The sequence below is a fragment of the Pseudophryne corroboree genome, chromosome 2, assembly GCF_028390025.1.
Source record: "Pseudophryne corroboree isolate aPseCor3 chromosome 2, aPseCor3.hap2, whole genome shotgun sequence".
In the NCBI taxonomy this organism is placed as follows: Eukaryota; Metazoa; Chordata; class Amphibia; order Anura; family Myobatrachidae; genus Pseudophryne; species Pseudophryne corroboree.
The window spans coordinates 789,140,082-789,163,376 of NC_086445.1; the positions used below are offsets into that span (position 1 = coordinate 789,140,082).

The window sequence follows — 23,295 nt, forward strand, 5'->3', positions numbered from 1 at the left end:
GTCTCCTGTTCCTAAACCTTTTTTGTGACCATGACCTTGGATTGATCTGCACATTTTTATAGTGTTCATTTTGTATAGTCACTGCCAGCTTGTTTACATCAAATCTTGTTCTGACCTTCCATTTGCTCCTGTGAACTAGAGGTCTATTCATAAAGCAGAGAAAAGCCCTGTTTTGCGTTAAACAGGGCTTTTCTCTGCTTCCTGCTATTCACGGAGCAGGTTACTGACTTCTCCAGTGGCCCTTATGCTCCACAGCTGAATAGCATCACCATACAGTACTTCTGCTCAGCTTTACACTTCTCCATGGGGATCAGGGGGGCAATTCAGATCTGATCATAGAAGTGCTAAATTTAGCACATCTACGATCAGTTTCTCAGACATGCGGGGGGACGCCCAGCACAGGGCTAGTCCACCCCGCATGTCTGGCCCTGCCTCCCCCCCGCTGAGTAGCTCGCTGCCAGCGCAGTTTCTGCGCACTAGCAGGACACTACTTGCTGTGTCTTGGGTCGCAGAGGCTGCATGTGACTAACTCCATTGGCACGCCCCCTCCCGCCCCACGACCGCCTCTGCCTATCAATCAGGCAGAGGCGGTCGCAGCCTGAAATGCTTTTAGCATCTCACTGAGCTCCCGGGGCGTGCACATGCAGTGCGCACGCAGTGTGCGCACTCCACAAAGTAGTTCAGACTGCGATCGCTGCTGCTGCAGTGATGCAGTCTGAATTACCCCCCCCAGGTTCGCCATATCAGGATGGCGTAACCTGAACTGCGGTGCAGTATCTGCAGGGAAGCTCAATGATTCCCTGCTCTCTGTCCGCACCTGGCGGTGGGTCTGCCCCACTGATGTCCCAGCAGCCACTGCGGCATGCCAGGAGATCTATAGGTGGTGCATGCGCAGAGGCGGGGCTTTTTTTGGACCAGAACGCCGGTCCTGAAGGACTTTTCTAAAATGACATCACCATGAACGCCGTTCCGTAACATCTGCGGTCCAGTCCGGCACTTCCCTGTTGCTGCTGCCTCCACTTCCCCTGTGTCTGCGTGAGCCTGCCCTCCTGAATCCCGTCTCCAGTGCCCAATGAAGGCTCGCGGACCGGCAGCAGCGGCCCCTGATTGGCTGCCGGCCCGCAAGCTTTGATTGGCTCTCAAGCCAGCGCCATGTTACAAATGGCCGTCGGAGACAGAAAGGAGAGATGCGCGCTGAGCTCTCCTCCCCTCAGACAGGCTCACAGACATGAGATGCAGCGGCAACAGTAAGAGGGGTGAGCACTACTACTGTGGGTTATGTGTAACTGACACTGCTACTGGGTACTATGTGTAACTGGCACTGCTACTGGGGTCTATGTGTAACTGGCACTGCTACTGGGGTCTATGTGTAACTGGCACTGCTACTGTGGGTTATGTGTAACTGACACTGCTACTGGGTACTATGTGTAACTGGCACTGCTACTGGGGGCTATGTGTAACTGGCACTACTACTGGGGTCTATGTGTAACTGACACTGCTACTGGGTCTATGTGTAACTGGCACTACTACTGTGGGTTATGTGTAACTGACACTGCTACTGGGTACTATGTGTAACTGGCACTGCTACTGGGGTCTATGTGTAACTGGCACTGCTACTGGGGCTATGTGTAACTGACACTGCTACTGGGTACTATGTGTAACTGGCACTGCTACTGGGGTCTATGTGTAACTGACACTGCTACTGGGGGCTATGTGTAACTGGCACTACTACTGGGGGCTATGTGTAACTGACACTGCTACTGGGTACTATGTGTAACTGGCACTGCTACTGGGGTCTATGTGTAACTGGCACTACTACTGTGGGTTATGTGTAACTGACACTGCTACTGGGTACTATGTGTAACTGGCACTGCTACTGGGGTCTATGTGTAACTGGCACTACTACTGGGGGCTATGTGTAACTGACACTGCTACTGGGGCTATGTGTAACTGGCACTGCTACTGGGTACTATGTGTAACTTGCACTGCTACTGGGGGCTATGTGTAACTGACACTGCTACTGGGAGCCATGTGTTACTATCACTGCCACTGGGGGCTATGTATAACTGGCACTGCTACTGGGTACTATGTGTAACTGGCACTACTACTGGGGTCTATGTGTAACTGGCACTACTACTGTGGGTTATGTGTAACTGACACTGCTACTGGGGGCTATGTGTAACTGGCACTGCCACTGGGGGCTATGTATAACTGGCACTGCTACTGGGGGCTATGTGTAACTGGCACTGCCACTGGGGGCTATGTATAACTGGCACTGCTACTGGGGGCTATGTGTAACTGGCACTACTGCTACCGGGACCGTGATCCCGGTGATCCGTGATCAGTCTGTTGTCTCCCCGGTACTCGACACATCGCGGAGGGGACTCGACACATTGTTGGGAGGGGATGGGAAGGCCCCGGCGGTCTTGGTGCATGTTGGCACCAATGACACAGTTAATGGAAGGTGGGATGTCCTTAAGAAAGACTATAGGGACTTAGGCAAGAAACTTAAGGCAAGGACATCTAAGGTAATATTCTCTGAAATATTACCCGTGCCGCGCGCTAGTCCAGGGAGGCAGAGGGAGATTAGGGAGGTAAGTGTGTGGCTTAGGGATTGGTGCAGGAAAGAGGGGTTTGTGTTCCAGGAACACTGGGCGTACTACTCAGTCAGGCGCCATCTCTTTTGTTGTGATGGATTGCACCTGAATGAGGAGGGGGCAGCAGTGCTGGGGGGGAGGATGGTTAGTAGTTTGGATGAGATTTTAAACTAGGAGCCTGGGGGGAGGGTTTAGCTAGAAACTACGGGCCATGCAGTGATAATAGTGGGGATGGCGGTAGTAAACGAAATAGGGGAGGAGTAGGGAGGAGGAAAAGAGAGGCCGGTAAGGGTACTAACATGGGTACTAAAAGAGGTTTTATCAAAACACTAACTAATAACGATAACGGGTCATCGTTGGTACATAAGGTGAATGATGTCCCTAATACAATGGGAAATACTTATCTGAGTTGTATGTATGTAAACGCTAGAAGCATTACAGGTAAAATGGGCGAACTAGAAATACTTGCAGCAAGCAAACAGTATGATATTATAGGCATTACTGAAACTTGGTGGGACGAATCTCACGATTGGACAGTCAATCTAGAGGGTTATACGCTGTTTAGAAGAGACAGACTAAATAAACAGGGTGGAGGGGTGTGTCTTTAAGTAAAACCATTTTTAAAACCTGATATACGGAAAGATATGCAGGAGGGGACTGTAGACACTGTTGAGACGTTATGGGTAGAAATTGCAAGCGGGGAAAAGGGAATAAAAAAGTTAGTATTGGGTTTATGCTACAGGCCGCCTGGTATTAATTTATCTGATGAGGAATTGTTACTTAAGCAAATTGAAAGAGCAGCAGGAGTAGGAGACATAGTAGTGATGGAAGATTTTAACTACCCAGAGATAAATTGGAAAAACGATTCATGTGATACTGCTAGGGGTAATAACAGGATTTTAATTACCTACTGGTAAATCCTTTTCTCGTAGTCCGTAGAGGATGCCGGGGTCCACATTAGTACCATGGGGGTATAGACGGGACCACTAGGAGCCATTGGCACTTTAAGAGTTTGAGAGTGTGGGCTGGCTCCTCCCTCTATGCCCATCCTACAAGACTCAGGCCAAAATTTACTAAAAAATCGAGTTTGTCCGATTTGTGTTTTTTTTTTCTAAGTCCCAACACGGGAATTCACTAAGCACAAATCTCGGCAGTGTTTGGACTATTCGTAATGGTTTGAATGACAAAGTTCAGAAATACGAATGAATAGACCATCGGTCAAACGCTGCTGTTATTTCCTACAACACGGGTATTCACTATTCATTCGTATTTGGATGTTAGTCTCTGAGTGCTCAAGCTCGGGTCTATTTTTTTGCGATTCGTTAAAAAAAGCAGCAAAAAAATAGACCTGCTTTTTCCAGGCGAGTTTGGATAATCATGCACGGATCAGTGAGATCTGTGCATGGTTATCTATGAGAAAGGGTCTGTTTACTGTAAAAACTTGGGAAAAAATTGTGTGGGGTCCCCCCTCCTAAGCCAAACCAGCATCGGGCTTTTTGAGCCGGTCCTGGTTGCAAAAATATGGGGGGGAAATTGACAGGGCTCTGCGCCTGGTCCTGATACCAAAAATACGGGGGACAAAAAGCGTAGGGGTCCCCCGTATTTTTAACACCAGCACCGGGCTCCACTAGTCAGAGAGACAATGCCACAGCCGGGGGACACTTTTATATAGGTCCCTGCGGCCCTGGCATTAAATCACTAACTAGTCACCCCTGGCCGGGGTACCCTGGAGGAGTGGGGACCCCTTAAATTATACTCACAAAAATCCAGTGTAGATCGGTCCTCTTCTGAGCTTGTAATCCACGTACTTGGCAAAAAAACAAACCGAAAAACCCGAACCACGCACTGAAAGGGGTCCCATGTTTACACATGGGACCCCTTTCTCCGACTGCCGAGACCCCCTGTGACTCCTGTCACAGAGGGTCCCTTCAGCCAATCAGGGAGCGCCACGTCGTGGCACTCTCCTGATTGCCTGTGCGCTCCTGAGCTGTCAGTCAGGCGCATAGGCGCTACATTGTATCCAATGGTGGGAACCTTGCGGTCAGCGGTTGACCGCGAGTAACCTCACCGCTGACCTCAACCTCCTGTAGAAGCTCAAACCAGTCCGACTGGAGAAACTACAACACCACGTTAAGATCCCAAGGCGCCGTAGGTGATACAAAGGGAGGCTGGATGTGCAGAACTCCCTTCAAAAAAGTTTGAACCTCAAGGAGGGCAGCCAACTGTTTCTGGAAGAAAATGGATAGGGCTGAAATTTGGACCTTTATGGATCCTAACCTGAGGCCCATATCCACACCTGTTTTCAGGAAGAGGAGAAAACGTCCCAGTTGAAACTACACCGCAGGAAACTTCTTGGACTCACACCAAGATACATATTTTTTCCAAATACAATCGTAATGTTTTGACGTTAGTCCTTTCCTAGCCTGTATCAGGGTAGGAATAACCTTGTTCGGAATTCCCTTTCAGGCTAGTATCTGGCATTCAAAATCCATGCCGTCAAACGTAGCCGTGGTAAGTCTTGATAGGTGAATGGCCCCTGCTGCAGCAGGTCTTCCCGAAGAGGAATAGACCTTGGCTCTTCTAGCAGTGGATCCAGAAGATCCGCGTACCAAGCCCTTCTTGGCCAGTCCAGAGCAATGAGGATTGCCTGAACTCTTGTTCTCCTTATGAGTTTGAGAACTCTTGGAATGAGTGGAAGTGGAGGAAACACGTACACCGACTGGAACACCCACGGAGTCACTAGGGCATCCACCGCCACTGCTTGCGGGTCCCTCGACCTGGAACAATACCGCTGAAGCTTCTTGTTGAGACGAGAGCCCATCATGTCGATTTGGGGTACGCCCCAAAGATCTGTTACCTCCTTGAACACATCCGGATGGAGACCCCACTCCCCTGGATGGAGATCGTGTCTGCTGAGGAAGTCCGCTTCCAAGTTGTCTACTCCCGGAATGAAGATTGCTGACAGTGCCAAACTGCCAACGCGTATTTTTCTGCCCAGAGGATGATTCTTGTCACCTCTGACATTGCAGCTCTGCTCTTCATTCTGCCTTGTCGGTTTATGTAAGCCACTGTCGTTACATATGTCCGACTGCACTTGAATGGCCCGATTTCTCAGAAGATGGGCCGCTTGGAGAAGACCGTTGTAGACGGCTCTTAGTTCCAGAATGTTTATCGGCAGGCCAGCTTCCAGACTTGACCACCTTCCTTGGAAGGTTTCCCCTTGAGTGACTGCGCCCCAGCCCCGGAGACTTGCATCCGTGGTTAGAAGGATCCAGTCCTGAATCCCGAATTTGTGGCCCCCCAGAAGGTGAGGTAATTGCAGCCACCAGAGGAGTGAAATCCTTGCCTTTTGCGACAGACGTATTCTCTGGTGCATGTGTAGATGGGATCCCGACCACTTGTCCAGGTGATCCAGCTGGAAGGACCGAGCGTGAAACCTCCCGTACTGCAGAGCCTCGTAAGGGGCCACCATCTTCCCCAGAAGGCGAATGCACTGATGAACCGACACCCGGGTTGGCTTCAGGACGGAATCAGTACATAATCCCGCTGGACGGGATCCTGGCGGTCGAAATGCAGGGGTGGTGAGCGGAACGCAGCCCATGGGGGCATGGTGCTTCGCTACGCTCGGCACACTATTATATTCTTCCTCTATTGGTGTCGTGGACACCCACGGAGGGAGAATATGTCGGGATTGTGCCGGTCGGGATACCGGCGTCTTTACTTCGACCGCTGGGATTCTGTCCGGCGGGATGTTGACCACATCCCTTCAGGACATCCCGGACCATTGTTTGTATCACCAACGCTTTTTTCTCTGGAAGAAACACCCTATGCACTTCCATGTCGAGGATCATTCCCAGAAAACACAACCTCCTGGTTGGTTCCAAATGTGATTTTGGAAGATTCAGGATCCAACGATGCTCCCTGAGAAGCTGGGTCATGAGAGCTATGGACCGTAACAGCTTCTCCTTGGACGATGCTTTTATCAGCACATCGTCCAGATATAGAATTATGTTCACCCCCTGTTTGCGGAGGAGAACCATCATTTCCACCATCACCTTGGTGAATACCCTCGGTGCTGTGGAGAGGCCGAATGGCAGGGCCTGGAACTGAAAATGACAGTCCAACAGTGCGAATCGAAGATAAGCTTGATGCGGCTGCCAAATTGGAATGTGGACTACGCATCCTTGATATCCAGGGATACCAGGAATTCCCTCCCCTCCAGACCTGATATCACTGCCCTTAGAGACTCCATTTTGAACTTGAACTCCCTCAGAAAGGTGTTTAGTGATTTTAAATTCAGAATGGGCCTAACCGAACCACCCGGTTTCAGTACCACGAAAAGGTTTGAATAGTAACCTTTGTTTTGCAACTGGGGAGGAACTGGTATGATAACCTTTGCCTCCACCAGCTTCTGGATGGCTCCCTGTAGGGTAGCCCTGTCCGCTGGCAAAGCTGGCAAGCCTGATTTGAAGAACTGGTGAGGAGGGAGATCTTGAAATTCCAGCCAGTACCCCTGGGACACAATATCTAGTACCCAGGAGTCCAGGCCAGACGACACCCAGACGTGACTGAAATGTCTGAGTCTCGCCCACACCGGCCCTACCTCCATCGTCATGCTGAGGACTTTGGTGTACTAAAAGCTGGTTTCTGTTTCTGGGAACCTGTGGGAGCAGGTTTCTTGGATTTTGGCCGACCTCCTCTACAGAAGGTGTTGGACAGTTTGGCCTTTCTTGTTTTATTAACACGAAAAAGGACTGTGATGTCGCTGAAGGAAAAGGTTTTTTTGCAGCAGGTGCAGCTGCGGGAAGAAAAGGTGACTTACTCACTGTAGCCGTAGAGATCCAACGCTTCCTCAAAGAGAGCCTGACCTGTGTAGGGTAGGGTCTCCACACCTCTCCTGGATTCCATGTCGGCAGACCACTGGCGCAGCCACAGTCCTCGACGTGCTGAGACAGACATGGAAGAAATTCCTGCAGCCATTGAACCCAGGTCCTTCATGGATTCCACCATAAATCCTGCAGAATCCTGAATGTTATGTAAAAACAATTCTACGTCACTTTTATCCATAGTATCCAATTCCTCAAGTAACGTGCCTGACCACTTGACTATAGCTTTGGAAATCCATGCACAGGCAATAGTAGGCCATAGTATCGCCCCTGAAGCCGTGCTTATGGATTTGAGCGTAGTATCAATTTTGCGATCAGCCGGCTCCTTTAAGGCGGTAGATCCTGGAACTGGTAAAACCACCTTTTTTGAGAGTCTGGATACAGATGCGTCCACTATGGGTGGGTTTCCACATTTTTTCCTATCCTCCTCAAGCAAGGGAAAAGCAACCAGAACCCTTCTAGGGATCTTAATTTTTTTTCTCTGGGTTTTAGCATGCTTTCTCAAATATAGCATTTAATTCTTTGGACACAGGGAAGGTTAGCGAGGCTTTCTTATTGTCAGTGAAGTAAGCCTCCTCAACCTGCTCCAGTGTTGTATCTGCAATATTCAATACATCCCTTATAGCCTCTATCATCAACTGCACCCCTTTAGCAAGAGATGCGGCCCCCCTAAGCACATCCCCATCACCGTCAGCCATGTCAGAGTCGGTGTCCGAGTCATCATGCATAATCTGTGCAAGAGCACGTTTATGGGAACCTCCTGAAGGGGGCCCTGAGGTAAGAGAACCGGACTAAACTGCCATAGAGTTCTGTAAAACCTGAGTTGCAGATTCATTCTGTGCAACCCTAGTAGAAATCTGAGAAATCATGGATTTGATAGAGGATAACCATTCAGGCTCCCTTGCTGGTATCTGTGCTAAAACAGTGCAATCCCGATTACATGGAATGGGATCATCCTGAGAGGAAATATCCTCTGCAGCATATGACACAGAGTCCCTGGTCATAGCAAATGGAGACCACAGACACTCCACACACACACACAGGGGAGTACAGACAGAGTTTCACCCCCAAGAATGGCAAGAGAGACACAGAGAGCGCTTTCAATGGTATAGGGAGACCCCAACCAGTGCTGACTTTGCACCTTAATAGGTTACACAGTCTTTACACAGCCTCCCCCGCCTTCTACAACCCCCTGGTACCGTGAGAGATAGCTGGAGTTGCTCTGGAGGGACTGCACATCACTGACAGCGTTTCCGCAGGCAGGAAAATGGCGCTGAACACTGCTTGGTCTGCTCTGAGGAGAAGCTCCGCCTCCTTAATGGCGCTGTCTTCCCACTCTTTATAGGATTATACTGGCCTGAGGATTTATGCTGGCAGAGATCCCGGGACCCCGACAGGCTGTGTGGCCAGTGTAGGTTGTAGGCGCTGGCTCAGGGCGCCCCTCACAGCGCCGCTCTATGTACCACTAAGCCCCGGAGCGCAGTTAGTACTGCGCTCCATACCCTGTTGCCGCCATTTTCACACCGGCTCCCCGCTTGCTAGGGGGGCTGGTAACTCACTCGCCACTGATCTTCTGGCTCTGTAAGGGGGTGGCGGCATGCAGCTGGGGTGAGCGATCCCCTGTGGCAGGGAACGTTCTATCCCCTCAGGAGCTCAGTGTCCTGTCAGCGGAGATAGTGGCTCAGACCCCTCAGGGCGGCCACTACTCCCCCCTTAGTCCCACGATGCAGGGAGGCTGTTGCCAGCAGCCTCCCTGTAAAATAATAAACTCTAAAATAAACTTTTACTAAAGAAGCTCTGTTGAGCTCCCCTAGCTGTGACCGGCTCCTCTGGGCACATTTTCTAAACTGAGTCTGGTAGGAGGGGCATAGAGGGAGGAGCCAGCCCACACTCTCAAACTCTTGAAGTGCCAATGACTCCTAGTGGACCCGTCTATACCCCCATGGTACTAATGTGGACCCCGGCATCCTCTAGGACGTATTAGAAATGTTTTTAAACACACTAAATGATAACTTCTAAGTTCAACAAACCGAGGAGCCTACCAGGTACAATGCAATCTTAGACCTGGTATTAACAAACAATGGGGAATTGGTATCAAGAATTATGGTAGGGGAGCTCATAGGAAACAGCGACCACATTATGGTCACATTCAATATCAGTTTTCATAAACAGTCCTATATTGGCTCAACTTGGACTCTAAACTTTAGCAACGCCAACTTTGACATGATGAGGGAAGCTTTAAGGGCTATTGAATGGGATATATTGTTTCTTGGTAAAAATACTATGGAGAAATTGGATGTATTAAAATCACTGCTAGCTAAAAATACTCTCAAATTTATTCCTACGAGCAGCAAAAAAAGGAATAATAATCACAAACCGATGTGGCTTAACAAAAAGATAAAGGAACTTATGGGCAAGAAAAGGCGTGCATTTAAAAAAAACAAATCTGACGGGAATGCGGAGTCCATTTCAGCACTATAAGGACTGTAACAAAATATGCAAAAAAGAAATAAGAGCGGCTGAAGTAGAAACTGAAAAACTAGTAGCAAAGGAAAGCAAAACGAATACCATTTTTTTTTTTAAATACATCAATAGCAAGAGATTAAAGAAGGAGAGTATAGGCCCTTTAAAAGACAAGATGGGAGTCTTAATCAAAAATAATAATGACATAGCGGACAAACTCAATGCGTTTTTTCAACGGTATTTACAAGAGAGGACCAATATCAGGGACTAGCACACAATCTCAATAATGATAATATCCCACTGATAAGTACTTATTTAAGTGAGGAGGTAGTCTGTGACCGATTAAAACATTTAAAGATTAATAAATCACTGGGTCTCGAAGGAATTCACCCAAGGGTTCTAATGGAGCTTCACTCCGAACTTGCAAAACTGCTATTTTTGATCTTTAAAGATTCAGTTATATCAGGTATGGTTCACAAGGACTGGCGTATAGCGGAAGTAGTGCCTATATTCAAAAGGGGAAGTAAAGCTGAACCGGGTAATTATAGTTTTACATCTATAGTGGGGAAAGTATTGGAAGGTATTCTAAGGGATAGTATTCAGAAGTTCCTTGAAGCCAATAAGGTCATTAAAAGGAATCAACATGGATTTGTGAAGGACAGATCATGTTAAACCAACTTACTTGGCTTTTATGAAACAGTTAGTGCGAACCTTGATCAGGTTAAGGAGGTAGATGTAATCTTTTTAGACTTTGCCAAAGCTTTCGACACAGTACCACACATGCGACTTGTCTATAAGCTACAAGAAATAGGGCTAGGGAGCACAATATGCACTTGGGTTAAAAACTGGTTAGATAATAGGGAGCAGCGCTTTGTGGTTAATGGATCATTCTCAAATTGGACTGAAGTGCTAAGTGGTGTGCCACAAGGCTTGGTACTAGGACCATTATTGTTCAACATTTTCATTAACGACCTAACAGAAGGTCTAGAGAGCATGGTGTAAATTTTTGCAGATGATACCAAATTGTGTAAGGTTATAAATACGGATGAGGATGTTGAGTCTCTTCAGAACGACTTATGTAAACTAGAAGCATGGGCAGCCAAATGGAGAATGCGCTACAATACAGACAAGTGTAAGGTAATGCACTGTGGTAGCAAGAACAAAAATAACACCTACATATTAAATGGAGTAAAATTAGGGGATTCTGTACTGGAAAAGGACTTAGGTGTTCTCACAGATAGCAAACTAAGCAGCAGTACCCAAAGTGGGATTGCAGCAAAGAAGGCTAATAACATATTAGCATGCATAAAATGGGGAATTGATGCAAGGGACGAGAGTGTAATACTCCCGTTATCAAATAACTGGTGAGGCCACATCTTGAATACTGTATACAATTTTGGGCACCATACTACAAAAAGAATATCCTGGAGCTAGAAAAGGTTCAGAGGCGGGCGACCAAACTAGTTAAGGGCATGGAGTCGCTGGAATACGAGGAAAGGCTTGCAAAGCTAGACATGTTTACACTGGAAAAGAGGAGACTAAGAGGGGACATGATCAACATCTACAAATATATAAGGGGACAATACACAGAGCTTGCGCGGGACCTGTTTTTGGTAAGATCAGCACAGAGGAATCGTGGAAACTCGCTTAGGTTAAAGGAGAGGAGATTCCGCACAATGTGGTGTAAAGGCTTTTTCACGGTAAGGACAATATGTGTTTGGAATTCCCTGCCTGAGGGAGTTTTAATGGTGGACTCAATCAACACCTTTAAGAATGGGTTAGATAAATTCCTAATGGATAAGGATATCCAGGGGTATGGTGCATAGTCACGCACTATAGTTACTATAAAAAGAGGGATAAAATGCAATGGCTGACATCAGCATCAGACAAACTTTTAGACAAAAATAATCCTGCATAGGAGACCACAAATAGGTTTAACTCGATGGACAAATTATCTTTTTTCAACCTTAGATACTGTGTTACTATATTTCTATGTTACTACTACTGGGGGCCATATGTAACTGGCACTGCTACTGGGGTCTATGTGTAACTGGCACTGCTACTGTGGGCTATGTGAAACTGGCACTGCTACTGGGGGCTATGTGTAACTGGCACTGCTACTGGGGGCTATGTGTAACTGGCACTACTACTGGGGGCTATGTGTAACTGGCACTACTGGGGGCTATGTGTAACTGGCACTGCTACTGTGGGCTATGTGAAACTGGCACTGAACTGCGGGCTATGTGTAACTGGCACTGCTACTGGGGGCTATGTGTAACTGGCACTGCTACTGTGGGCTATGTGAAACTGGCACTGCTACTGGGGGCTATGTGTAACTGGCACTGCTACTGGGGGCTATGTGTAACTGGCACTGCTACTGTGGGCTATGTGAAACTGGCACTGAACTGCGGGCTATGTGTAACTGGCACTGCTACTGGGGGCTATGTGTAACTGGCACTACTACTGGGGGCTATGTGTAACTGGCACTGCTACTGGGGGCTATGTGTAACTGGCACTACTACTGGGGGCTATGTGTAACTGGCACTGCTACTGGGGGCTATGTGTAACTGGCACTGCTACTGTGGGCTATGTGTAACTGGCACTACTGGGGGCTATGTGTAACTGGCACTGCTACTGTGGGCTATGTGAAACTGGCACTGAACTGCGGGCTATGTGTAACTGGCACTGCTACTGGGGGCTATGTGTAACTGGCACTGCTACTGTGGGCTATGTGAAACTGGCACTGCTACTGGGGGCTATGTGTAACTGGCACTGCTACTGGGGGCTATGTGTAACTGGCACTGCTACTGTGGGCTATGTGAAACTGGCACTGAACTGCGGGCTATGTGTAACTGGCACTGCTACTGGGGGCTATGTGTAACTGGCACTACTACTGGGGGCTATGTGTAACTGGCACTGCTACTGGGGGCTATGTGTAACTGGCACTACTACTGGGGGCTATGTGTAACTGGCACTGCTACTGGGGGCTATGTGTAACTGGCACTGCTACTGTGGGCTATGTGAAACTGGCACTGAACTGCGGGCTATGTGTAACTGGCACTGCTACTGGGGGCTATGTGTAACTGGCACTGCTACTGGGGGCTTTCTGTAACTGGCACTGCTACTGCGGGCTATGTGTAACTGGCACTGCTACTGCGGGCTATGTGTAACTGGCACTGCTACTGGGGGCTATGTGTAACTGGCACTACTACTGGGGGCTATGTGTAACTGGCACTGCTACTGGGGGCTATGTGTAACTGGCACTACTACTGGGGGCTGTGTGTAACTGGCACTACTACTGGGGGGCTATGTGTAACTGGCACTACTGGGGGTATTATGTGTTTAAAAAAAGTTTATGCACCAATTAATACCCTGCCCCTTTCATAGCTCCACCCACATTACCGCCCACTTCTGCCATGGCCACAGTTCCTGAAACTATTTTCCTACAAAAATAGCACTGTGCAGAGGGACCCCCTGGACTACCCTGAACATCGCAGAGGAGAACCACTGGAGGAGACAGTGTCGCTGGTGCCCCGAATACTGCAGCCCATCGTTGGAAGGGTGAGTATATGTGAATTGCTGCTTATAATAGCTATACATCGAACCGATGCGATGTATAGTTATAAGTAACAATTAGTTTTTCGTTTTCTTTGTGAATAGACCCACTAGTCTTTCTTGCCTGGAAACTGGTCAGAGGATCATGATCTACATATCATCTTACAGTATAGTCCAAACTTCTTTGCCGTTCCCTAGTGTGCATTCACATCAATATGCAGTTGTGGCTCGCTCAGTGGTGGCACCAAATGCAGTGACACTCGGTGCGGCCAATAGCCACTCTCACCTCATGCACCCAAAATTGGGTAGAGCCTCATAGGAAGTCCCTATTTATGCCTCTATGAGGGTAGGGCCTCATGGGAACCCCCAATTACCTCACTCTGTGGGCGTTACCAGAATCCCTGGAGACTTGTGTCTTCACTGCCAGTTCCGGCACCAGACTCCTGTCACTGTGGAGGAGCCAGCATTGAGGTTTCACCCCCTGAAAGGGTTACACACGGGTGTGGCTCACACCCCTCCTGTGATGCCTCTAGTCTGACACATGACAATCAAATTGCTTCAGGTACATTCCAATTGGGATCTGACTCAGCAGAATGAAAAAATGGAGGATCATAAGACTTTAATTGAACAAGATCCATAAAGAGAGTTGTGTAACCAGCCATTGCCCCAATGGCATCTGTGTCCATCTATTGGGGTGCCTCAAGAAGTGTCTAGCTATCTGAAGATATTGACATCTATGCTACATCTTGCTTTGTTAATTAATTACACCAAAAAAGTTATTGCATCGACCACCACCGTGCAATAAAGTTACAGCAGTTACCGTTGTTGGACCTGTGCTCTGCTGATTACTGCAGCACAGACAGCAGTTAGAACAGGAGCAGGGCAGTAGAGAGCCTGGCTGGGCCAAGGTATTTTAGGGGGGGTGGCCTAATCCCAGGAGGCGTGGTCATGTACCTTAGAAAAAAATAAAGACAAAAATTGTATTTTGAGCGCCTCTTACACTGGGCTGAGGAGAAAAGCGGCAGTTGCTGCTGCCAGGTAAGGAGGAGGAGGGACCTAGGCTTACCTGGGCCCCTCCATCAGACCTGGGCCCAGGTAATTGGTACCCTCCACTCCGCAGTGGTGGGCAGGTTTATTTGGGGGCACCAACGGGGCTTGTACTCTGTAATCTCCACTTCCCTGGATTTAACATAAATATTAAACCCATCTAAAGTAATTAAATTATAGTTGAAGGAAATGAACAAATACAGAGGCAACAAAATAAATATTCAAGATGGAGTGTCTACTCTAGAGTCTGGTAATGTGGAATTTTAAGTACTTTTTTTCCCTTTTTATTGTCTGTCTGTCTGTCTGTCTGTCTATCTATCTATCTATCTATCTATCTATCTGTCTGTCTGTCTGTCTGTCTGTCTGTCTGTCTGTCTGTCTATCTATCTATCTATCTAGCTATTCATATTATTCAAAATGCACAATATGTATATGAATATGTAGAAATACAGCCTACTGTATAAAAGAAAGTATTAAAGTTTTTTTTTTAAATATATTTTCGGAACAAAACTTTACTATAAATTTCAATATACAGGACCTTTGTGAATGCATAAAATCACAAAACCTGTTGAAGTATATTTTCATTACACACTATAATACCTTAAAAACATATAAAGCAGTCAAAGGCTGTTAAACGTGTCATGAAACACTGCTCTTTGAGTAGAGTAAATCATTATGTCATCTTTGGTTCCACCGTGTATTTTAGTGAAACAGTCACGTTCTATGAGGCATTAAATCCTTAAATATTTTGAGAAAAAATATAATTGTTTCTGGAAAATAGTGTGAAAACATTTAGGCATTTGATATGATTTGAGGTTAATTGTAAGGTCATAAACAGCTTTGCTAATAAAATAATGTTCTGCATTCCATTAGACTCAGAATTTCCAATTAACTCTTTATTGAAGGAAAAAATAAGAATTTACTTACCGATAATTCTATTTCTCATAGTCCGTAGTGGATGCTGGGGACTCCGTAAGGACCATGGGGAATAGCGGCTCCGCAGGAGACTGGGCACATCTAAAGAAAGCTTTAGGACTAACTGGTGTGCACTGGCTCCTCCCCCTATGACCCTCCTCCAAGCCTCAGTTAGGATACTGTGCCCGGACGAGCGTACACAATAAGGAAGGATTTTGAATCCCGGGTAAGACTCATACCAGCCACACCAATCACACCGTATAACTTGTGATCTGAACCCAGTTAACAGTATGATAACAGAGGAGCCTCTGAAAAGATGGCTCCCAACAATAATAACCCGATTTTTGTAACAATAACTATGTACAAGTATTGCAGACAATCCGCACTTGGGATGGGCGCCCAGCATCCACTACGGACTATGAGAAATATAATTATCGGTAAGTAAATTCTTATTTTCTCTAACGTCCTAAGTGGATGCTGGGGACTCCGTAAGGACCATGGGGATTATACCAAAGCTCCCAAACGGGCGGGAGAGTGCGGATGACTCTGCAGCACCGAATGAGAGAACTCCAGGTCCTCCTCAGCCAGGGTATCAAATTTGTAGAATTTAGCAAACGTGTTTGCCCCTGACCAAGTAGCTGCTCGGCAAAGTTGTAAAGCCGAGACCCCTCGGGCAGCCGCCCAAGATGAGCCCACTTTCCTTGTGGAACGGGCTTTTACAGATTTTAGCTGTGGCAGGCCTGCCACAGAATGTGCAAGCTGAATTGTACTACAAATCCAACGAGCAATAGTCTGCTTAGAAGCAGGAGCACCCAGCTTGTTGGGTGCATACAGGATAAACAGCGAGTCAGATTTCCTGACTCCAGCCGTCCTGGAAATATTTTCAGGGCCCTGACAACATCCAGCAACTTGGATTCCTCCAAGTCCCTAGTAGCCGCAGGCACCACAATAGGTTGGTTCAGGTGAAAACGCTGGAACCACCTTAGGGAGAAACTGAGGACGAGTCCTCAATTCCGCCCTGTCCGAATGGAAAATCAGATAAGGGCTTTTACAGGATAAAGCCGCCAATTCTGACACGCGCCTGGCCCAGGCCAGGGCCAACAGCATGACCACTTTCCATGTGAGATATTTTAACTCCACAGATTTAAGTGGTTCAAACCAATGTGACTTTTGGAACCCAAACTACATTGAGATCCCAAATTGCCACTGGAGGCACAAAAGGAGGCTGTATATGCAGTACCCCTTTTACAAACGTCTAAACTTCAGGGACTGAAGCTAGTTCTTTTTTGGAAGAAAATTGACAGGGCCGAAATCTGAACCTTAATGGACCCCAATTTCAGGCCCATAGACACTCCTGTTTGCAGGAAATGTAGGAATCGACCCAGTTGAATTTCCTCCGTCGGGCCTTACTGGCCTCGCACTACGCAACATATTTTCGCCAATTGCGGTGATAATGTTTTTGCGGTTACATCCTTCCTGGCTTTAGATCAGGATATGGATGACTTCATCCGGAATGCCTTTTTTCCTTCAGGATCCGGTGTTCAACCGGCATGCCGTCAAACGCAGCCGCGGTAAGTCTTGGAACAGACAGGGTCCTTGCTGGAGCAGGTCCCTTCTTAGAGGTAGAGGCCACGGATCCTCCGTGAGCATCTCTTGAAGTTCCGGTTACCAAGTCCTTCTTGGCCAATCCGGAGTCACGAATATAGTGCTTTCTCCTCTCCATCTTATCAATCTCAGTACCTTGGGTATGAGAGGCAGAGGAGGGAACACATACACTGACTGGTACACCCACGGTGTTACCAGAGCGTCTACAACTATTGCCTGAGGGTCTCTTGACCTAGCGCAATACCTGTCGAGTTTTTTAATCATGTGGACGACTTCTGGGTGAAGTCCCCACTCTCCCGGGTGGAGGTCGTGCTGAGGAAGTCTGCTTCCCAGTTGTCCACTCCCGGAATGAATACTGTTGACAGTGCTATCACATGATTTTCCGCCCAGCGAAGAATCCCTGCAGCTTCTGCCATTGCCCTCCTGCTTCTTGTGCCACCCTGTCTGTTTACGTGGGTGACTGCCATGATGTTGTCCGACTGGATCAACACCGGCTGACCTTGAAGCAGAGGTCTTGCTAAGCTTAGAGCATTGTAAATGGCCCTTAGCTTCAGGATATTTATGTGAAGTGATGTATCCAGGCTTGACCCTAAGCCCTGGATATTCCTTCCCTGTGTGACTGCTCCCCAGCCTCGCAGGCTGGCATCCGTGGTCACCAGGACCCAGTCCTGAATGCCGAATCTGCGGCCCTCTAGAAGATGAGCACTCTGCAACCACCACAGGATGGATACCCTTGTCCTTGGTGACAGGGTTATCCGCTGATGCATCTGAAAATGCGACCCGGACCATTTGTCCAGTAGGTTCCACTGGAAAGTTCTTGCGTGGAATCTAACGAATGGGATTGCTTCGTAGGAAGCCACCATTTTTACCCAGAACCCTTGTGCATTGATGCACTGAGACTTGGTTCGGTTTTAGGAGGTTCCTGACTAGCTCGGATAACTCCCTGGCTTTCTCTTCCGGGAGAAACACCTTTTTTCTGGACTGTGTCCAGGAACATCCCTAGGAAACAGAAGACGTCGGAACCAGCTGCGATTTTGGAATATTGAGAATCCAATCGTGCTGCCGCAACACTACCTGAGATAGTGCTACACCGACTTCCAACTGTTCCCTGGATCTTACCCTTATCAGGGAATCGTCCAAGTAAGGGATAACTAAAATTCCCTTCCTTCGAAGGGATATCATTTCGGCCATTACCTTGGTAAAGACCCGGGGTGCCGTGGACCATCCCTACGGCAGCGTCTGAACTGATAGTGACAGTTCTGTACCATAACCTGAGGTACCCTTGGTGAGAAGGGTAAATTTTGACATGAAGGTAAGCATCCTTGATGTCCCGAGACATCATGTAGTCCCCTTCTTCCAGGTTCGCAATCACTGCTCTGAGTGACTCAATCTTGAATTTGAACCTCTGTATGTAAGTGTTCAAAGATTTTAGATTTTAGATTTAGATTTAGAATCGGTCTCACCGAGCCGTCTGGCTTCGGTACCACAATAGTGTGGAATAATACCCCGTTCCCTGTTGCAGGAGGGGTACCTTGATTATCACCTGCTGGGAATACAGCTTGTGAATGGCTTCCAAAACTGCCTCCCTGTCAGAGGGAGACGTCGGTAAAGCCGACTTTTGGAAACGGCGATGGGGAGACGTCTCGAATTCCAATATGTACCCTTGAGATATTACCTGAAGGATCCAGGGGTCTACTTGCGAGTGAGCCCACTGCGCACTGAAATTCATTGAGAACGGGTCCCCACCGTGCCTGAGCTTGTAAGGCCCTAGCGTCATACTGAGGGCTTGGCAGAGGCGGGAAAGGGTTTCTGTTCCTGGGAACTGGCTAATCTCTTCAGCCTTTTTCCTCTCCCTCTGTCACGAGCAGAAAAGAGGAACCTTTTGTCCGCTTGCCAACAAAGGACTGCGCCTGATAATACGGCGTCTTATTTTGAGAGGCGACCTGGGGTACAAACGTGGATTTCCCAGTTGTTGCCGTGGCCACCAGGTCTAAAAGACCGACCCCAAATGTCCCTTTTCAAAGGCAATACTTCCAAATGCCGTTTGGAATCCGCATCACCTGACCATTTTACTGGTAGAATTGGACAACGCACTTATACTTGATGCCAGTCGGCAAATATTCCGCTGTGCATCATGCATATATAGAAATGCATCTTTTAAATGCTCTATAGGCAATAATATACTATCCTTACCTAGGATATCAATATTTCCAGTCAGGGAATCCGACCATGCCAACCCAGCACTGCACCTCCAGGCTGAGGCGATTGCTGGTCGCAGTATAACACCAGTATGTGTGTGAATACATTTTTGGATACCCTCCTGCTTTCTATCAGCAGGATCCTTAAGGGCGGCCATCTCATGAGAGGGTAGAGCCCTTATTCTTACAAGCGTGTGAGCGCCTTATCCCCCCTAGGGGGTGTTTCCCAACGCACCCTACCCTCTGGCGGGAAAGGGTATACACCAATACTTTTTAAGAAATTATCAATTGTTATCGGGGGGAAACCCACGCATCATCACACACCTCATTTTATTTCTCAGATTCAGGAAAACTACAGGTAGTTTTTCCCTCACCGAACATAATACCCCTTTTTGGTGGTACTCGTATTATCAGAAATGTATAAAACATTTTCCATTGTCTCAATCATGTAACGTGTGGCCCTACTGGAAATCACGGTTGTCTCTTCACCGTCGACACAGGAGTCAGTATCCGTGTCGGCGTCTGTATCTGCCATCTGAGGTAACGGGCGCTTTAGAGCCCCTGACGGCCTATGAGACGTCTGGATAGGCACAAGCTGAGTAGCCGGCTGTCTCATGTCAACCACTGTTGTTGTTTTTTTATACAGAGCTGACACTGTCACGTAATTTTCAACAGTACATCCACTCAGGTGTCGACCCCCTAGGTGGTGACATCACTGTTACAGACACTCTGCTCCGTCTCCACATCATTTTTCTCCTCATACATGTCGACACAAACGTACCGACACACAGCACACACACAGGGAATGCTCTGATAGAGGACAGGACCCCACTAGCCCTTTGGGGAGACAGAGGGAGAGTATGCCAGCACACACCAGAGCGCTATATATATATATACAGGGATAACCTTATATAAGTGTTTTTCCCCTTATAGCTGCTGTATGTTTTAATACTGCGCCTAATTAGTGCCCCCCTCTCTTTTTTTAACCCTTTCTGTAGTGTAGTGACTGCAGGGAAGAGCCAGGGAGCTTCCCTCCAACTGAGCTGTGAGGGAAAATGGCGCCAGTGTGCTGAGGAGATAGGCTCTGCCCCCTTTTCGGCGGCCTTATCTCCCGTTTTTCTGTATATTCTGGCAGGGGTTAAATGCATCCATATAGCCCAGGAGCTATATGTGATGTATTTTTTGCCATGTAAGGTATTTTTATCATGTTTTATTGCGTCTCAGGGCGCCCCCCCCAGCGCCCTGCACCCTCAGTGACCGGAGTATGAAGTGTGCTGAGAGCAATGGCGCACAGCTGCAGTGATGTGCGCTACCTTATTGAAGACAGGAACGTCTTCTGCCGCCGATTTTTCTGGACCTCTTCGCTCTTCTGGCTCTGTAAGGGGGCCGGCGGCGCGGCTCCGGGACCCATCCAGGCTGGGCCTGTGATCGTCCCTCTGGAGCTAATGTCCAGTAGCCAAGAAGCCCAATCCACTCTGCACGCAGGTGAGTTCGCTTCTTCTCCCCTTAGTCCCTCGATGCAGTGAGCCTGTTGCCAGCAGGTCTCACTGAAAATAACAAACCTAAACTAAAACTTTCACTAAGAAGCTCAGGAGAGCCCCTAGTGTGCACCCTTCTCATCGGGCACAGAAATCTAACTGAGGCTTGGAGGAGGGTCATAGGGGGAGGAGCCAGTGCACACCAGTTAGTCCTAAAGCTTTCTTTAGATGTGCCCAGTCTCCTGCGGAGCCGCTATTCCCCATGGTCCTTACGGAGTCCCCAGCATCCACTTAGGACGTTAGAGAAATGCTCTGAACCTATAACATAAATGACTTTCAACAATATGTATCATATACAGATTGTAAAAACTTAAATAAAGATACACATTATTAAAAACATTTACTGACATACATAACACATTTGTGAAAGCATCAAAGGGAGAGATGACTAACAATATGTTTCCAATACTGAATAAATTAATAAAGAGAGGTAGTATATAATATAACAATATAAATGAATCCATTTTGTAACACTGCCCTTACACTTATCTAATATCCACCAAGTCTTCCTCCACTTCATATCCACTATACCTGATTCTCTCACAACTTCTCTGCACATTCACCCTCACTGCATCCCCTCCGTCAGCTCATTTCTTAAACCTGTCCCTTTCTGTCCTCTTTTAAACAACCACTCAATTAATCCTAGGTAAACCATCTCTACACCCAGCCTCCCTATCTGCTACTGCCCTATTTCCCTCTTATCCTTTGCCTCTGAAATACTTAAAACAGCTTCTGTACAAACAAACTTACTTTCTGCCATTCTCAACTCTCTTCACTGAGACTGCACTCACAAAGGTGACCAATAAACTACTTACAGCTAAATCAGTGATCGCAAAAAAACGCGCCATAGCGCATATTTTAAGTGACATCGTGGACCAGTGACTCACTTTTTCTGAATGGGTGGGTAGGATTAGTGGGGCAGATGTATTAACCTGGAGAAGGCATAAGGAAGTGATAAACCAGTGGTAAGTGCAAGGTGATAAACATACCGGCCAATCAGCTGCAATATGCAAAGGGTTAGTTAACAGCTGATTTACTGGTGTGTTTATCACCATGCACTTATCACTGGTTTATCACTTCCTTATGCCTTCTCCAGGTTAGTACATCTGCCCCAATGATTGATGTCTCACTTGCCCGGCTGCAGAGAAGACTGAAAAAGTGAAGGAGGAGCCAGCTGGGCAAGGGAGTCATCACTCACTAAACCTCTAGCCAGTCCCAATGGAGCACATCACTGGGGACCCACCCATAGGGGCTGGTCGCATGATCGCAGACCTCCCATCTTTGGCCCCAGGAATTCACGGTCTCCTGCACCATCTCCTGCTGTGATCCGCAGGGCCGCCTAGAGATACCCGCCGGTTGCAGCGACGTGTTCTGCTGCTTCAGTGTCCGGGAGATGCGCTGCGGCCCCCGCTACCTCCCAGTGCTCACCAGCCTCGGCATTGCCCACACACTCCTCCCGCTAGTCTCCTGCTCTTGGGATCCTCGTTTCGGCAGCTGGACGTCTGACTTTCCACCTGCAGTGTCTGTCAGTGTACTGCCCCCTCCCCCCCGATGTGTCAGTGCACTGTCCCCACTCTCTCTCCAATGTGTCAGTAAACTGTTCCCCCCTCTCCCTCCCATGTGTCAGTGAACTGTTCCCCCCTCTCCCCCCATGTGTCAGTGTACTGTCCCCCCACCTCTCCCTCCCATGTGTCAGTGTACTGTTCCCCACTCCCTCCCATGTGTCAGTGTACTGTCCCCCCACCTCTCCCTCCCATGTGTCAGTGTACTGTTCCCCCCTCTCCCCCCATGTGTCAGTGTACTGTCCTCCCACCTCTCCCTCCCATGTGTCAGTGTACTGTTCCCCCCTCCCTCCCATGTGTCAGTGTACTGTTCCCCCCTCTCTCTCCCATGTGTCAGTGTACTGTCCCCCCACCTCTCCCTCCCATGTGTCAGTGTACTGTTCCCCCCTCCCTCCCATGTGTTAGTGTACTGTTCCCCCCTCTCCCTCCCATGTGTCAGTGTACTGTTCCCCCCTCTCCCTCCCATGGTCAACGTACTGTTCCCCCCTCCCTCCGATGTGTCAGTGTACTGTTCCCGCCTCTCCCTCCCATGTGTCAGTGTACTGTCCCCCCACCTCTCCCTCCAATGTGTCAGTGTACTGTCCCCCCTCCTCTCCCTCCACTGTGTCAGTGTACTGTCCCCCTCTCCCTCCAATGTGTCAATGTACTGCCCCCCTCCTCCCTCCAATGTGTCAGTGTACTGTCCCCCCACCTCTCTCTCAACTGTGTCAGTGTACTGTCCCTCCACCTCTCCCTCCAACATGTCAGTGTACTGTCCCCCCACCTCTCTCTCCACTGTGTCAGTGTACTGTCCCTCCACCTCTCCCTCCAACATGTCAGTGTACTGTCCCCCCCTCTCCCTCCCATGTGTCAATGTACTGCCCCCCTGTCCCTCCAATGTGTCAGTGTACTGTTCCCGCCTCTCCCTCCCATGTGTCAGTGTACTGTCC

At 48.2% G+C, this 23,295-nt stretch overlaps 1 long non-coding RNA gene across 2 annotated transcripts in view; it reads left to right on the forward strand.

Moving 5' to 3' along the window:
• Positions 1-23,295, forward strand: part of LOC135051244 (uncharacterized) — an 84,364-nt gene that overhangs the window by 20,536 nt on the left and 40,533 nt on the right. The window contains exon 1 of one of the 2 annotated variants that reach the window (XR_010242126.1): positions 13,338-13,507. The exons of the other annotated variant lie outside the window; for it this stretch is intronic. This is a non-coding gene — a long non-coding RNA (uncharacterized LOC135051244). Of the gene's footprint in view, positions 1-13,337; positions 13,508-23,295 lie in introns of those variants that run through there. 2 annotated transcript variants of the gene reach the window in all.